General features: G+C 38.3%; 1 pseudogene; it reads left to right on the top strand.

Annotated features, from left to right (window-relative positions):
* The first annotated feature begins 286 nt into the window (after positions 1 to 286).
* On the top strand, positions 287 to 9597 carry LOC115727205 (annotated as a pseudogene).
* Positions 9598 to 18851: the final 9254 nt, after the last annotated feature.

Raw genomic sequence — 18851 nt, 5'->3', positions numbered from 1 at the left:
AAGCATCAAGTGAAGATTATCTGCTATTAGATTGGCCATCTGATAAACCGCACAATTGATTTAGTTTATGTGATGTGAACTTGATGAAGAAGCACCTGCCGATGCAAACCAGTTAAAATAAAAAATAAATAACCAATGATAAACAATTATCATCTGATACCACCGTGAGTATTACCGCCTTTTTTGTCAACGCCTTTGTCCGCCCTTCATCTCCCCAAGAGTCCTATTTAAATCCTCTCGCCAGGAAGAAGACAAGCGTGTCATACGTTAAACGGAGAGCATGGCGATGTCCTTGGCTCATTCCGTCGCTCTCTCCCTTGTTCTGATCACCTTCTTCACCTGTGCATGGAAATTGCTGTGTGTGTTTTGGTTGACGCCGAGGGAGCTAGAAAGACGTCTGAGAAAGCAGGGTCTGAAAGGAAGCCCTTACAGCCTTTTGTTTCGAGACCTGAGAGACAACGCGAGAATGATCAAGCAAGCTCAATCTCAACCCGTCGCTCCTTTCACCGACGACATCGCGCCTCGCATTCTCTCTTTCTATCATCACGCCATCAAGACATACGGTACGCATGCCATCAAAGTCGAGATACAGTTGAAATTTCTGGATAATGGTATACTATTAGCAGATTCGAAAGATAGGAAACAAGTTGGCCAAATCCTGTTATGAGACAGGTCTCACAACATTTGAGCGATGCTTTTAGGGGCAAATTCACATGAGCTATTGGTGACAGATAAGTAGTCAGCAATTCTGGGCAGGCTACTAAAAGTGCTCATTTTGATATGCAAATCAATCTGCCAGATGGGTTTCAGCCGCGTACTTACACTGCAGCTGCTAGTTTAAGAAGAAACTGACATACACAAATGGGGGATGTGTGGAATCTACTAGCCATTTCACGCCTTCTGGTTATTGCAGGGAAGCTTTGCTTTACATGTGTTGACACCTAAATTTTGACTAACCCTTTTTAATCATTTTTCATGTTTATTTTTAGTGTCCATTGCATTACACTTGCAATTTTGTCGGACTGGCGGTGAATGAAATTAAAGTGATGGTTTTGAGCTCAATTTAGTCGATTGGACTAAGCTTGCAGTGAATGGAAATTTGGCCAAAATCCATAGGATTGAAAATTGCATGCCAAGTTGGAATATTGATTTATCTTGAAACTTTGTGAGAAATTAAGCTAGATATTATCACAGAATATAAGAGATATCAAAAGATTTTATATTGATAATAAAAAATCTCTTTAGGAAGTAGCGAACCCTAGCTTTGCTCTATAAATACATTTCATGAATCTGAGGGGCCAGGGAGAATTGTCATACACGGCATAGAGAGGAGGCCACGTTCATGGAAGATACGGCAAAACGAGAGGTAGCATTCTGAAGAAGAATCATAGAAGGAGGGAGAGCATGGCCTGTGAATTGCTCCCCAATCGGTGAAGAGAATTCTCCCACAAGAGGATCACGACCTTACAAACGCAGGTCAACAAGAGGACTCGACAGTCAAGCTCCCCCCAGCCGTCGACAATTTGATTTCTGAAAATCCAAACATCAAGAGACAACAAATCCGAAGGAGGGAAGCAAGGCATATTTCTCATGAGCAAAAGCGGGGTGTCTTTGTTTTTTCTCTGATTTTTCTTGGCAAGAATATCTTGATGCTTATTAAGCCCCCGCTAGCAGCCGTATTCTGTTTCCTCTGTCGATCATCCTCACAGGCTGAGCATATCTAAATTGGTCGTTGGCTTATTCCAAGTGTTCCATCGAATTTCTTTTTCTTTTTGTAGGTTGTCGGTTCCTTGATCTAAGAGCTCCTTTGCACACAATTGCTATAGTGCTGTAGCAAGGTTCATCCAGCGATATGGAGAGAGTTCTCAATTCTTCACCAAAAAAAAAAAAAAGATATTCTTCACATCAATTTTTTATATTTTGTTTCTCTCTCTGGATCGCTCCTGAACACTTTAAGACAAAAGAATTATAAAGAAAAGGAATAACAAAGGGGAGAATAGCCAATTGCCAGGGAAATATGTGCCAAATTCCAACGTGATGCGTAGGTTTGTTTTCTTTTGATTTTGTCCAGGTGTGGCAAAACCACTCAACAAGTCCACCGTGCGTGACGGTTCCACCGAGCTGGTCCCATCCCCAAGTTGTCCCCGCTCACCATGATCCTCCGAGAATCCATTCGAATTTGGGAAGCAGGTCTGCAATTTAGTTCCTTGAGAAGATCCTAGCCTAATCCAGCGAGCTTCAATAGTTATTGACACAAAAAAAATCGCTTCAAAGCTTCACCGAGGCCATCATCCGAGAAACACCACCGCCATGTCCAATCGCCCTACAAATTCGCCGGTTAATGAGCTCGATCTCAAATCGATTCAAATTTGGAAAGTCGATCTTCGAATAAGGTAAAAATTCTGATTTTTAGAATCAGAATATTTACTTGCCTTATATCATATCTTGTCATATTTTGCATATCTTGCATATTTGCATTAAAGTGGATATCTTTTAAAATACATGTCGATTAGGAATCTTTTTTCCTAATCCGCAACTTGCCAAATGATCGAGAAAGTCCATCTTTAGGATTATTGAAGGAATACTCGATTAGGCAAGGGTTTGCGTTCAATCGTTAATCGTAAGATTACGAATTAAAGGTTGGATTCAGATATTTGCAAAATCTTTTCAAAAATTGATTGATGTATCCACTTTTTGGATTGAATTGATTGGCATATTCACTTTCCCAAATTGATTTGAATTGCTCGGTTGTTGTATCTTTTTTACAATATATCCGTCGCATGATATAATCTTGAAAATTCTAAAAAATTTGCATTCCTCCATTTTCCATATTTAAAAGTTGCATATCTTTTAACAATAGCATCATGTAGATAATTGCATATCTAATATTTTTTGTAAATAATTAGATTAGATTGCATTTTAGGATAGAAATTGCATGTTTAATTAGAATTTTATGCCTAAAATAATCTATCTTAATATATTAGAGTTTAGGTCAATTTGAACTCTAAAATATGCAAGATAAATATTGTTTTGGCATAGTTCTATTTTAGGAAATTAATTCATCCGAAAATATAAAAAAAAATCATTTCATCCTGGTCACATCATCCATGCCACGTCATCCTTGCCACGTCATACATGCCATGTCATCCATGCCACGTCATCCTTGCCATGTCATATTAGGTTGCATTTTAGCTTATATTGCGTATTAGAATTGCATGTCTAGTTTTTAATTAATTTACATGTCACGTAGTTAATTTAATTAAACCATGGTCTCACTTGTATATTAATTTAATTTGCATGTCATCTTGTTTAGTCTTGCATTTAATTCATAACATTGCATTGCATATAATATAGTTTTTCATGCATTCATAAAAAAAATCAAAAATAAAAGAACTATCTTGTGTGGCGCATGCTCCCTTGATTATATTGATTTCCGGATGTTCATTAATTGATTGTGCACCCGCATGATAACCTTTGTTAGTGACTTAGGTTAAAATCAATTAATGTTGCCTTCTCAAATGATTTTTCATGAAATAAAATGGTACCGAAAGGGCGTTAGAGTAATCAGGCGTAATCAAGTCTCCGAACTCTTAATCTCCGGTTCGTAGGAATAAAATAGTTCTCCCACTATTTTATTTAGGTTTCTAATCGACCTACCATAAATAATTAGTGGCGGCTCTAAAATTAAAATACATTGCATGTTAATCAATTGAACCTCAAGTTGCGATTTGGTATGGGCTTGGGAGAGTCCGAGTTAGGTTAGTTAAATAATTAACCTGATAATCCATTAGCCTGAAATTTTTTTGAATTTTTAGGTCGTGACAACATGGATAGGGCCGAGGCTGGTATTGAACATCATGGACTCAGACATGTTGAAGGAAATATATTCGCGGATCGATGAGTTCGAAAAGCCACAGTTCAAGGGCATCGAAGGTGTCTTAGCATCGGGGCTCCTGATCCTCGAGGGCGAGAAATGGGCCAAACGCAGAAAGATCATCAACCCAGCTTTTTATTATGAGAAATTGAAGGTATGTATTGCTGCTTGGTGCTAAAAGTTTCAATGCGCACATGAAATTTTCATGGTGACCGAATCTGAAATTCGTTGCCTGAGGAAACACCTAATCATTAAAAGGTGCGTACGTCCAACTCATTTTGCTTTTCTAATTGTTGAGAAACTACAGTATGTGGCGACTGCAACATGTTTGAGTTGTGAGGAGATGATTAGGGGATGGGAGAAGCAAAGTCTGGCTGGGGAAGTGGATGTGTGGCCTCACCTTCAGCAGTTGACAGGGGATGTACTACATAGAGCTGCTTTCGGTGGTACCTACGACCAAACCGAGAGCATCCTCCTCCTTCAACAAGAACAAATTGGCCTCGCTTTCAAAGCTTTTCAGTTCGCGGTAGTCCCTGGGTGGAGGTAAGTCTAAGATTAATTTAGCAACAATTCATCCCGATATCTTCAACTGTTGCAAAAGCATTTAACAGGGGAAAAAAAAAAGTACAAACTCCAGTTTGACTTCCTGCCGATATTCATGCATCTTGCAACACGAGGATAATGACTTTACAAATTCTGTATGATGCTCCTTTGAGGGTCCTAACAATTTTTTTTCGACGACTTGAATGCCATAACTTTTAGGAAACATTCACTTGAGTCTATAAACTTTCAATCGATCACTTAAGTGTTAATTTCCTTTTTCAGAAATGTTCACCCAAATGCTGGATATCCGACATGACATAGCACTTGTGGTTGACACTTTTAAAAAATGTTATGGTACTCAATTGAATGTCCTACATAAGTTATGACACTCTAATTAGCGCCCTACGAAAGTTATGAGATTTAGTGATGCCATTTTCCCTACCATGCAAGGAAATTGACATGCTTCTGAAAACAATTCTTATGATTTTTGCAAATCACGAATTGTGGTTAGACTGCGATCGCAAGATAGTATACAGCTTTCATCTTGAAGTTGACTTGTAGAGAAACAAATGCAGTCTCTTGCCAACCAAACTGCGGAAGAGGTTAGTTGAAATTGACCATAAAGTAAAAAGATTGTTGCAAGACGTAGTGACCAAAAGAGAGAAGGAAATGAAGGAAGGAGGAGTAGATGACCATAATCTCTTGGGACTGTTGCTAAAATCGAACATGAAAGACAGTCAAGAATCTGGGCGAAGGGTATGAGCATGGAGGATGTGATTCAAGAGTGCAAAGTGTTCAACCTAGCGGGTCAAGAGTCAACTGCTGTTATGCTTAATTGGACTCTGATTTATTTGAGCAAGTACCAAATCTGGCAAGACAGAGCAAGACAGGAAGTTTTGCGGGTTTTTGGCCATAACAAACCTGATTTTCATGGGTTGAGCCAACTGAAAATTGTAAGGATTCTTGTTGTGTTGCAGTCTGCTGTTTATCTCTATTTCAAGACACACACAAACACACACACACACACACACACACACACACACACACACACACACACACACACACACATTCTTGAATTTCAAAAATCACATCAAATAAATAGGTTTATGCAAAAAAAAAAAAACGAAAAAGATAGAGTGTGACATCCCGTAATCCGGCTCGTTTTAAAGCCTTGAATAAATGAAAAGTCTCACCGATGTATTTCAGTCGAATCTCACTCGGAATTGATCCCTCTCGAGTAGACTAACCAAATGGGAATGGCTAGCTAGGAAAATCAAGTACGTGGACCTAAGAACTTGATCATGGACTGACTCTTTGGCCATGGAAATTGTCGAGAGAATATTTTGGACCAATATAGGCCGATCCTAGAATAATTAAGGAATGATTTGGGTAATACCCTACGCTTGGATCACGGGTGATTCCGTTTAACCTCGTGTGGGTTCCAAACATCCCTCAATTATTTTCTAACGATCGTGTCCATCGGGACTAGTGATTGACCATCGCAATGGCATGACAACCAAGGTCGCCGTGGCTCGAGTAATTCTTAAACATGATTTTAATCACGGGTCGATACGCGTAACTCCTAAAAGCCGCCTGTTACTTTGAGATACACCGAAAATTCTATTGATCGAGATTGGTCGCGAATCGAGCTTCAAAATTTGACGTCGGACCTTCAGGGGTTTCAATAAATAAAATTTTGGACGTTTCCTCATCCAGGGTGCAATTCCTTCGCGGTTCTCCCCAAAGAGGTTCAGGAAAACTATATTTGGACTGGAAATGGGAAATGACCCATTTGCTCTCGAAAAATACCCCATTTTCACTTGGAACGAAGGGTATTTTGGTCATTTTTCCCCTTGGCCAAATTTTGACTATTTTTAGTAGAGAAAATCACCATTTTGGCCCTCTTGACTTTCAAGACACCAAGAATATTCCACCTAATAATTATCTTAACCTATATTATTTATTATTTTGGCCCTCTTCTTCTTCATTTTTCAAGAACCCTATCTCTCTAGCTCACTTTCTCTCTCTACCTCATACTCCCTCACTTGGCCGAATTCTCTCTCTCTCACCCTCCATTGCCAAAAATTCTTCAAGCTTTCACCGGCATCGCTTTGGATCGCTTGAAGGTGCTAGATCGTTGTCGAGTCGCCGGCCGTGTAAGAACCGCCGGAATCGCCACTTGATTCGAGCTTTTCGCAACCGTTCAACGGAGGTTTTTGCGAGTTTTTGAGGTAGGATTATTTATAAACCTAAATTAGGCGGTTAGGATGCTAATAGACCTTGTATTTGCAAAATTTTTGATGAAGAAATTGTTGGGATTGAGCTTGAATGGAGGTGGCCGAAAATTTCCATGGAGGAGAGAGAGAAAACCATGTTCTTGCCATGAATAGTGAAGTCAAGAAGATAATTGTTTGGTCAAAGTTTGACCATAGTTACTTTATGTCTAACTATGGTTACTTTATGCTATTATTTTAATCATGGTTAGGTTAGTATTTGACTCTAGTTAATTTTGAACCATGGTTAGTTTATATTTTAACTAGGGTTACTTTTATGTGTCAAAATGTTATTATGCCATGGTGTTAATTAAATATGGCATTACTATAGTTTAGTACTATAGTCATAAATTAATTATACGTTAGAAAATTATTATTGTTCGGCCCCGATAAATTTCCACGTTAGTATACTTTTAATTGCACGTTATTCATATATTGTTACGTTAGCATAATATGGACGCATGGCGTGCATTGGATACTATGGTAGTATTAATTGATCGGGTAGTCTGGATTAATCTTTGGATTAATGTGAATTAATCGGGTGGTCCCGAATTATTAATTCTCTAACGTGAGTGAATCACGTGGTCCTGAGCTATTCTCAGAAAATATGAGGGTCATGTTCAATCAAGTCGTCCGAGGCCAAAGTGAGCCGTATTCTTCTGATTGTCCGAGACCGAGAAAATGTGAGGGTCGTATTCAATCAAGTCGTCCGAGGCCAAAGTGAGCCGTATTCGTCCGATTGCTTGAGATCGAGAAAGTATGAAAGTTGTGTTCAATTAAGTCGTCCGAGACCAAAGTGAGTCGTGTTCGACTAATTGTCCGAGACTTGATCCGGTCGTGTTCTTATGTGTCCGAGACAGAGATTTGTGGGTCGTATTCCTTTGTGTCTGAGACCCTAGTATATATATATATATATATATATATATATATATATATATATATATATATATATATATATATATGGCCGTGTTCCATAAAGGTCCGAGGCTCAATGTTATGCACTTATTTGATGGCGGTGAAGTAACGTGGAATATTTTCGGAGTAACGTGGAATATTCTGGAGTAGCGTGGAATATTTTCGGAGTAATGTGGAATATTCTGGAATAGTGTGGAATATTTTCGGAGTAACGTGGAAATTTTCGGAGTAATGTGGATATTTATATTATGGCCTGATGTGTTAAACACGGGCCTCGGAGCACGTATAATATTTTATTGTCAGACCGAGACATGGAATGCCGAAACGAGAGTAACGTAGAATATTTGAGAAGGTGTGTGAATTTCCGGAGAAAGAATGGAATTTTCTGGAATTAATTGTGGAATTTTTGGGTAAGAAAGAAAGAGTGGTTGGAAATTGCTGCTCGCCTAGATTGTGTCTGGAGGCACTAGCGACCTGATTTAGGGTTAGAGATTTTCCTACTGAGATTTTATCTCACCCCGTCGTGGATTCGTTGTTTTTCAGACCCTCCACCTCGGCCATGAGTGTTCCGCCTCCGAAGTTCGGTATTCCTCGGGACATAGATATGCAGGTGATAGAGTACGCTGTCGGGGAGGACCAAGTTTATTATAGGTACGGTACTACAGTTTGGGTAGACACTGGAGAGCTATGCTAGAAGCCTCGGACATACGTGGCATGGACTTATCGCCACGGGAACCCGACCGTGGGACCATTGAGCGGTTTCGATGTTCCCTTTAATGAAGTCGGGGAATACGATCCTGCGAATGCTGTACCACCAGATGGAGAGGTGGTGAATCCCGAGGCTACACTTGAAGTTTTGGTGCCCGACCCCATAACTACGGTACTTGCGGAAGAAGATGGCGAAGTCGTGGAGCCTTCGGATGCTGAGCGATCTCCCGAGTTGGATGAGGCCGAGCTGGCAGCCCGATACGGGTTTGTGCTGGGTAGTGAGGACAATGATTAGGATAGTTGGCCTCATAGTTTTTGTAGCGTGTTGTATTTTGGTTGCGTAGCGGGCTTCGACCACGTGTCTTTTTGTTATAGGTGGTCACGGGCTTGTACAGTGGCCCCTGAAGCCCTAGGTTTGACAGTTTGTAACAACTATGTATATATGTACATATGTATATTTTTACCATTCCAAGTTATTGTAGTGTTATTGGTTTTATGTACGGAGATTGTGGTTGCTTCCGCGAAATTTTATTTTGTTGGCCTTTGGATCCTGGAGAACTGTACACGATCGTGGCCGGGTGGGATGTTAACGGCTCGTAGGGTTCGGGTTGTGACATAGAGTAAACAAAAAACAAAATGAAGAAAATTGTAACCACGTAACCTAAATTCTAGTTCCTATCCTACTGGTCACTGAAATGAGACATATGGATTGTACCTTCTCATTCAAATTTACAATATTAAGTTTGATAAATTAGGTCTACTAGGCGAGGTTTAGATAATTTAATTGTTGCATTCTCAATGTCTTTTTGGACAAAAAAGGCTGACAACAAATTGATTTATATGTAGATAAACATGATACTGAATGAGGTGCTTAAGTTATATCCACCTGGATTTATGGCAATAAGAACAGTTCACAAGACAACCAAATTGGGAAATATACAAGTACCTTCGGGAGTTCTGCTTATGGTGCCCACCATCCTCATCCACCATGATCCAAAGATTTGGGGCGAAGACGCCGAGGAGTTCAATCCTGAGAGATTTTCCGAGGGACTTTCAAAAGCCACCAAGAACGATCTCTGCTTCTTGCCTTTCAGTTGGGGTCCAAGAACTTGCATCGGCCAAAACTTCACTTTCATTGAAGCCAGAGTTGCTCTAACGTTGATTTTGCAGAATTTCTCGCTGCAGCTATCTCCGTCTTACAAGCATTCCCCTATTCCTATGCTCACTCTTCATCCCCAATATGGTGTCCCCTTGATCTTGACTAGAATTGGATCGAATCCGTAGGTTCGTATTTGAACAGATTCTGTGCTCTTTTGTTTGCTTCGTCGCGTGCATTAAATAATTTGCTCTGCTTGAGAATAAAGGAAATGTCGTGTGATGCCTTCTTGTGTAGGAAAGTGTTCCTAATCCATGCCTTCTTGAATTGACCGAGTTCGACGTGCCCATTTTGGTAAAGGCACAAAGTTTTGCTCGAGGAACAAAAGAATCCACTAGCTTTTTTGGCAATAGCTAACGACGTTGATTTTTACAATGGTCACGTACGGTATATGCTTTTGAAAAGAATGACGTTGTTGGAGTAGGATTTTGGTTGAGACTAGGAACGAATCAATCTTGCACATTGGTTGGCTAGGATTTTGCTTCAAGATGAGTTCACGAATTAGGATTTTGACTAAATATGGATTTTGAGCTACTTTGTGGAGTTCAAGTAAATGTGAAGTTTGGTTATTGTTTCCAGTTTGCAAATTTGGGTTTAAGCATACAATCATCCCTAAAAAATTTCACCATTTGTACCACGAACAATCTTCTAATAAACAGTTGGAAAGGATAAAATCGTAAATCTGTGGTCCATTCATATTTTTACTATTCGTCTGAAAATGTTTTGTACTTTGTAACAATCCATCGTCAAAACATATTTTCCGAGATGAGCGGTGGAAGGAAATCGAATAGCAAGCTCATGTCTTGGTGGAGAAATTGGGTGCGGCCGGTGTCGTGATGGATACTGTTTATCGGGCTCGACGTGGGCATTGAGGCAATAATGGCTCTGATACCAAGTTGAGAAAAATAATGACAGAAAAATATAAGATTCTGTACATTACTAATTAAGAGTAGATGAGCCTATTAATGGGTTGACTATCTCAAGTAACATATCAGTTATATCGAATCAGAATCAATCAAGAGAAATCTCCTAGATATATCTACACGTCTAACAATCTGCATTACTGAGATGAGTTTGTGTACATTGAGTGTAAATATGCCTGCAATTTTTTGAACAAAAACCTCTGATAATCGAGAGATAGTAAAAATTTCGAGAGGCTACTTATTTAAAATTGAAGAATTACATATCGGGTGAAGAAAGCAAGAAATTGAGAGAGAGAGAGAGAGAGAGAGAGAGAGAGATTATTTTTCTATAAGTTTGGAAGTATGTATAATACTTGAAAGACATCAAATCAACATAGGATTAGCATATAAGGTAGTGGGATAACTAAGCATCTTGCCCCACAAGCATTGACATGTTTCTGTAGACAATTTTCTTCCTGCTAATCATGGATAATGGTTGGATTGCGATCGCAAGATGTATATAGGGCTCACTGCAATTTTTTTTCCTGTCAAAACAATTTTTCGGAAGGCAAATCTTCCATCGAATTGTTCTTGAGATTGTTGTTTTCCAACTTCTAAACTCATAAGAATAACGAAAATGATTGAGCGTACTCATGATGTCGCAAGACACAAACCGTAGAAACCATATTGACGTGTAAAGTTTCGTCTTTTAAGTTGAATTGCGTAAAAAAAAAATGCAGCCTCTTGCCAACCAAACTGCAGAAGAGAATGTAAAGAAATTTGACTGTAAAGTTAAAGGATTGTTGGAAGACGCAGTGACCAAAAGAGAGAAGGCAATGAAGGAAGGAAGGAGTAGATGACGATGATTTGGTAAAATCAAACATGAAAAAAATTCAAGAATCTGGGCATAAAAAAAAGGTATGAGCCCAGTCCAAAGCGTTCAAAATCTAGCGGCACAGTCGACTTCTAATTTACCTACTTTGACACTGATTCTATTTTGCCTACTTTGACTCTGATTTTATTGAGCAAGTACCAAAACTTTTTGGCAACAACAAGTCTGATGTTGATGGTTTGAGCCGACTAGAAACTATAAGGATTCTCGTCGTATTATATTCTGCTGTTTATCTCGGATTTCGAGACATATTTTCCTGAATCTGAAAACTCAGATCAAATAAATAGGTTTTTGCCAAAAAAAAAAAAATTTAGAAATTAGCAACAATAAAATGAACAAATGAAAAAAGAAATAAAAATGGGTGTAGTACAAAAAAAATAAACAACTTTAGAATATGTCCCAACTATATTCAATTTTTTCTGTAATCATAAAAACCCAATACTTTTACTTTTGTCCCAATTCTACCGGTCTAATACCAAACAAGCCTCAGCTTTAGCATTTGACCCAATTATAACCAATTTTTTTTATCATAAAAAACCCCAACTTTTACTTTTGTCCCAATTTTATCACCATCAGCCTTCCCCCCGAAATCACTGTTAGTTAATCCTCGTGTTCTTCCTTTCTATCATCACTGCGTCCAAAAATACGGTATGCATGGCAACAAAGTTGAGATGCAGTTGAACTTTTCTAGGCAATGTTGTAATATAATTGATTGTACAAACTTATTTCCTGGTAAAAGACCATGTACAATTTCAGCTCGCAAGAAGCTGTAATTGTTAGCTAATAAGTGGGGTCTCCAGAAAATGGTTATTGCAGGGAAGCTTTGCTTTACGTGATTAGGGCCAGTGACTGTACTAAACATCATGGGCTCAAACATGTTGAAGGAAATATTTTCACGGATCAATGAGTTCGAAAAGCAACATCCTAAGGCCATTGGAGACCTCTTACTATCGGGGCTCGTGGATATTGAGGGTGAGAAATGGGCCAAGCATAGAAAGATCAGCAACCCGGCATTTCATTATGAGAAGATGAAGGCATTACTGCTTGGTGATAAAAGATTCATGACTAGATGCTACATCTGATGAAACTCAAAATGATTATTCATCTCATCATATTCCATGGTGGAAACCAAATAACAAAAACTCCATACAGTCAATTCATTAGATTTTTTATGGCATAAGGATACCTCAAGTGCTAATATTTGTGTACGGTGCTTACTTTGGTGCCGATAATTTTTTTTGTAATCACTTAAGTGCCAAATCGGAGAAAAACGATTCCTTTAGTGCCAATGGCGAGAAATTTTGGAGACCTCACTAGAGTTGGCTCTTAAATAATCATTGTTTTGAAAAATTAGCACTTAAGTTGTCCAAAAAATGATCACTTTAGTACCAAACTGGAGAAAAAAATCATTTTAGTGCCAACGGCAAGAAATTTTGACGACCTCACCGGTTGGCACTTTAATAATTATTTTAAAAAAAATGGCACTTAGCGATCCAATAAAATATTGGCACTAAAGTGAGTGCCGTATACAAATATTGACACTTTATGTGTCTTTTTGTCAATTTTTTATTATTGGAAAATTACAGTATCTAGTGACTGCAACATGTTCCAGTTGTGAGGAGATGATTAGGAGATGGGAGATGCGAAGTTTGGCAGGTGAAGTGGATGTGTGGTCTCACCTTCATAATTTGGGGGGTGATATATTGTATGGACTTGCTTTCGGTGATACCGTTGATCTTACTTACAAAATTGTTCCGTTCGTCTTTCTGCCCCGGTGAAGGTAAGTCGGGAATTATTTAGTGACAATTTATCCCCGTGTCTTGTACCGTTGCAAAAGAATTAAACAAGAGAAAAGATTTACAAACTTCAGTTGCAACCTTCCACATTTCTTATGATTCTGCAAATCATTTGCAAATCTTTAAGAATCTTGCCATGCAAGGAACTTGAAATATCTGAACACAATTTTTAATGATTCTGCAAATCACTGATACTAGTTGGATTGCGACCGAAATATAGTTTGTAAGGCTCATTGCAATCTTTTCTACTTAAAACAATGTTTAGTGTGAAATTTTATGCAACCCCTACCAACTTTTTAAAGCTTAGACAGTTAGATAAAAAACGTGCTTGATATTTCGATATCTCCCATTCATGCGTGGATTGGACTTTGGCCTAAGCCTAAAGTGTGGAAACGCATCATTGAAGAGACAGATAGGGGCTTCGAAAGATTTGAACTCAAGTCCCCCTACTTTGATACCATGTTAGAAAGTCTACCAAAAAAGTTTGAACTTAACCTTGTATAATAGTTGGCAATGCTCCTACAAATTCTCACATGGTATCATGGCAAGGCAAGTATTCTATCAAATTGTTTTCTGGATTGCTGTTTTCCAACTTGTGAACACAATTGAAGATGAAAATTGAGTGTATTTATTTAGCAAGACATACATAAACCGTAAACACCAAGCACTACAAAAAAACAAGGCTTTTGCCATGAAATATTTGCGATGGAAACATTTCGTGGCCAATTTGCGATGCAAATTGCAACGAAAACCAATTTCGTCACTAATTTACGACAAATCTTGCGACAAAACCATTTCATCGCAAATTTGCGATGAAAAAAAAACTTTGTCACAAAATTTGCTACGAAAGCAAAGTTTCGTCGCAACATTTGCCACGAAGAGAAAGTTTCGTTGTAAAATTTGCCACAAAAGAAATTTGCCATCGCAAATGGAGACAAATCAGGTTTCATTTCCTTACGTTGGGACGAAATGGTATTTTCGTCACAATTGTTTTGCAACGAAAATAGAGATTCATGGCAACATTTGCCACGAGAAATCTTTCGTCGCAATATGACCATGAAAATATTTTTGGTCGTAAAATTTGCAACGATGTCTTTATTTCGTTGCAAACCCTCTATCTTGTTTTGCGACAAAATTGTGTTTCGTAGCAAAATTCTAGCGGCTAGTTTGCAACGAAATATTTGTGGTCATTGCATGTTTTGCAACAAAGACTTTTTTGTGGCAAAGTTTGGGACAAACATTTCTTTTTGTCGCAATAGTTGCCACGATCATTGTTTTGTTGCAATATTTAACATAAGATATTTTTAACGCAAAATTTGCAATGAATGCTATATTCGTCGCAATATGACCACGAATATTGTTTCTTCATCGCAAACTTTTTTGCCACAAACGTTGTCATGGCTAAAATTCGTCGCGAAATTCCACCGACAGTTTGCAATGACATTTTTTCGTGGGTAATTTCGTGGCTGATTAAAGATTCCCTCTTTAAAATCTCTTTACCTCTTCTCTCTCTCCGCCCTCTTTGTCTCTCTCTGCAGGAGCTGTACCCTTGTCTTTCTATTTTGCCTTTTATCTTCTCCCTTCTCCATTTTTATTTGTGTCTTGTGGTAAGTAATCATAGAATAAATTATTATTTTAGTTCATCATTTTTTCTATCAAATGCCATAAGCTTCATGAATGTTGATTAATTTTTTTTTTCTTTTTTTAGGTACACGTCCTTTTGCAGATTTCGCAATACAAGTGAATCTTGTGATTTTCATCAAATTGCAAAATATTTAGACTGAATTCGGTAAGCCTTGTTGACATTGTAACTTATTAATTTCGAAGTAAAGTTGTGCTCATAAGTCAAGGTGTATGTGTAGATTAGCAAGATTAGCGATAATATTTGCATATTTTTCTGCAAAAACGTTCACGAAGGATCTCGGGCTCGTGGTGAGAGTTAGCAACGAAAAGGGTTCCTTGGTCGCAAAGGGTGCGATGAAAATCGAGTCTCGTCGTTGCTGTTTTGTGACGAAATCTGAATTTCGGCGTCGCTATTTTGCGACAAAATCTGGATTTTCGTCGTCGCAAGATCTACGACGAAAGGGATTTCGTCGCAAAAAAACAGCAACGATATCTTCTTTCGTCGCAATTATTTGCGACAAAATTCTGTTTCGTCGCAAGTTCCGGCTTAAGAATATTAAATAGTATACATGGTATTTTAATATTTAAAAAAAAATTAATTTTTTTAACAGACACAATGCAAAGAGAGAGGGCTTGGATGTATAATAGGAACTTACCCGAACGTCGAGGATTGACCGATGAGTTTTGCAGTGGGTTGGAACAGTTTCTGGAATTTGCTAATAGTCAATTTGATTCGAGGGATGGAAATAAGTTAATGTGTCCTTGTAAAAGGTGCAGAAATAGCAATTTTCATAATTTTGATAGAGTTAGAGACATCTTATTAGATTTGGGTTCACTTTGAACTATTATAACTGGACTTGTCATGGTGAACAATTTATATCTAATGAAGGATATAGAACAAGTGATCAATTTTCAGTTGAGGATGAATGTGGTTATTACAATCAATTGAACCCGTATCGGAGGATGGTGATTGACGCAGCTGGTTAGAATTTCGCTTTCGAATCAAACCATGCCAGTTCTAGTTTTGTTCCCACATGAATGAATGCACAACACATATCACAAATAAAACTATGTAATATCTACTATCTAGGACGATGGAGAGTGAATTTTTCTCATATGTATGTATAGGAAAGTGTTCTTTCAGATATCACAGTCTTTCATTTTAGCAAACCTAGAATTTAGAAACTTGAATGATTTCATGGTAGTATGGATCTAGGATTGATTAATAAATCACTCAATGAATAGGTGTAAAAAAACATAGGTAAAAGAAGTTACTGGTCACCCGATTTTCCCGTAACTTGTTGATAAGTTATTGCCATTTCTATGAAATTACCAACTCTTTTTGACATTATGTAAGTTACTGATTTTCTTATCTTTGAGCAACTTTCATTTGTTTTTTTTTTTACAGCCTTAAATTTACTTACTCTTATATAATTTTACCAATCTTTAGTTGAATAACTTACCTATTTTTCACAATTAAATTTACTTGTCAATGTTGGAATTTTTTTAATTTGTTCTGGTATGGTTTACCAGCTTTTAGTTGTTTAAAGGGCCGTTGTTGAAGCAACAAAGAAAAGGGAAGAAGTCACAAAAAACTTCAAGCTATATTCGTTGTAACACATTTATCCCGATTTTTTTTTGTGAAATCATAAATCTCAAACTATGTTCACTATAACATATTTACTCTAAAAAAAATAATTTTGACGTAAAAAATCCCAAACTTATACCAATACGACATATTTACCCCCCCGTCAATTTTCGGTCAAATAAATTTTCAGCCAAAACAACATTGTTTTTATTTCACTTAAGCCAAGTGGTGCCATTTCAACACCATTTACTTTCCGGTGTCTACGTAGGAGGATTTTTAACGGTTCTCATTGATGTGATTCCGGCGGAGGCTTAATGTGTCAAAACGGGTACAAGTTAGGGATTTTAGTGTCACAGAAAATTTTTTTAACAAAAATTTATCACACTGGACATAGTTTGGAGTTTTCAGTCCCTTTGCTCTAAAAGAAAAAAATGTATATTTAATTGCTGGCAACATTGCTCAAGATCACAGCATGTGCACGCCATACTCGTCTTTTCTTGATTCCATGAATGTACTTAAAAATATGCCACACGCATTAAAGGTTAAGGGAACCACATTGACTTCTGATCATCAGATCCGTCAAAAATGGTTGGCATCATTTGGTCACGGGCGTCGGATATTCTAGTCAAACTTCAACCAAATTCTATAATGAACTAACTTTATCATGCCAATAATCACAACTTAGGGTTTATCCCTGAATTTGTTACCTCTTCATGCAATCGACGCGTGGCTGACTGTTGATCCGCAGCTCTAATGAGGAGGAACATTTTCTTCACATTTGGTTGAATCCGGAGTATCTTCTCCACAAAAACTAAGTCAAAAATAATAGATACAAACAAGTAAATTTCGATTGCAGACAAGATGATTTCTGTTATGGCAACTACGAATGTTAGGTATGTGTTTTCCTAAGTCATTGCATTATCCAGCACTGTGAAAAGTCATCCGAGGTGGTCGGAGATTGAAGGTTGTCCGGTTCGATGGTGATGCAGTGGCTGTTGGGGGCAATGGAGTGCATGGGATGCATGGAAAGGAAGAGAAAGGGGCCGTCGCTGTGCGCGTGAGATTTGGGTTAGTTTCCTCCAATCAGGATCGAAGAAAGTCGCAGCGCCCGCTTTTCGGCCCTTCCCATAGGCGACCCCTATTCGGATTAGAGCTTTGTAATCGCCAACCCCAAGGTAATGTTCTATCCTTTAATAACTCTCGTTCACTTATGTGCAACTCAAACAAATTGCTTTACGAAAGGCAGATCCTAACAACAAGAGTAGTATACATTATAAACTAAGTATGCTTATAAGACGCACAGACGGGAGTGCGAGCATGCATTATACATGCGTACATACATACATATATACGTATTCATAGAGAGAGAGAGAGAGAGAGAGAGAGAGAGAGAGAGAGAGAGAGAGAGAGAGAGTACTCTTTGCCGGGAAGCCGGTGGCGCCGGTAACTAGTATGGTCTTGTTTTCCAGAAATTGAGCTATGTCCAACCCCATTGTAGACGTATGTTAGGGTTAGACGAGCTCGGAAAGCGAGAGAGAAATTTGAGTGTTGTACTCTTTGAGGCGAATTGTTCATCTTCCGTGATGCATCACTTATACCCGCGGATGCTGCTCGTTGCCATTAAATTACTGTGCTCGAGCCTCGAGTTCTGACATTACTCCTGTTCTTCAATGGTCCGGATCTATTTGCTCGTGTCAAATTGGATTTATATACGCACTTCTTCCCATTTGCGACAACCATCATGGCGAGGAAGCCAGATTATCTTTAATAATGACAGCTCTTTAGTGCGCAAAAATCAACGTGATGGGGGCCCGTAAAAAAGGTTTTTATAAGAGATCATGTTGACTTTGTTGGGAGTGCGCAAATACCTTCGAATGGAGAGATTACTAAGAAAGAGCCCAAATCCGAATTGGTCAACATATTCAATTGGACACATCTTCAGTAAAAACTTAAGCTAATGAGTTATGAGCTATTAATAATATATTAACTGCTCAACACCATATTAATTATTCAATGGGAGACAAAACCTTCACGTGTATCTCAATAATTTCTCTCTTTACGTGTGAGCTCAATATTAAGTATGCTCTCCCTTAATTTAGCTGTAATTTTGCATCAACTTATCTCAATTTAAATCTCTAATGCCCACCTTCATACCCGGTCTCTTTCTTCAGACCAAACTATGAAAGCTTGCTATCGGGCTTGCATTGCTACTCCACAATGCCCACTGCTCGAAAACCATGTTAACATCAAATTCAATCCCTTAAGTATCCACCAATTATCGGAACAGATTGGAGGCTCACCTATTTACCATCGGCTCTGATAACATTTGTTAGGAGCGTGCAGTAGAAGCTCGATATCTTCACTTGAAAAAAGTCACAAACTAGGAGCCCAAATCCGAGTCCATCTACATTGCATATAATATTACAGATAAGGCTTATCGAAACTTTCAATATTTTCGATACTTCTTCCTGTTGGGAAAAAGACGGGTATGCGGAAGCGATTCCTTTTTCCCACTTTGCGTGATCAAGATGGGAAAGAAAACATAAAGAAATGTAAAGTCGAAGGCACACGAATTTTACGT

This window comes from Rhodamnia argentea, chromosome 5, assembly GCF_020921035.1.
Source record: "Rhodamnia argentea isolate NSW1041297 chromosome 5, ASM2092103v1, whole genome shotgun sequence".
In the NCBI taxonomy this organism is placed as follows: domain Eukaryota; kingdom Viridiplantae; phylum Streptophyta; class Magnoliopsida; order Myrtales; family Myrtaceae; genus Rhodamnia; species Rhodamnia argentea.
Note: the sequence above shows the minus strand (reverse complement) of the source record. Positions and strands in the feature narration are given on the sequence as shown.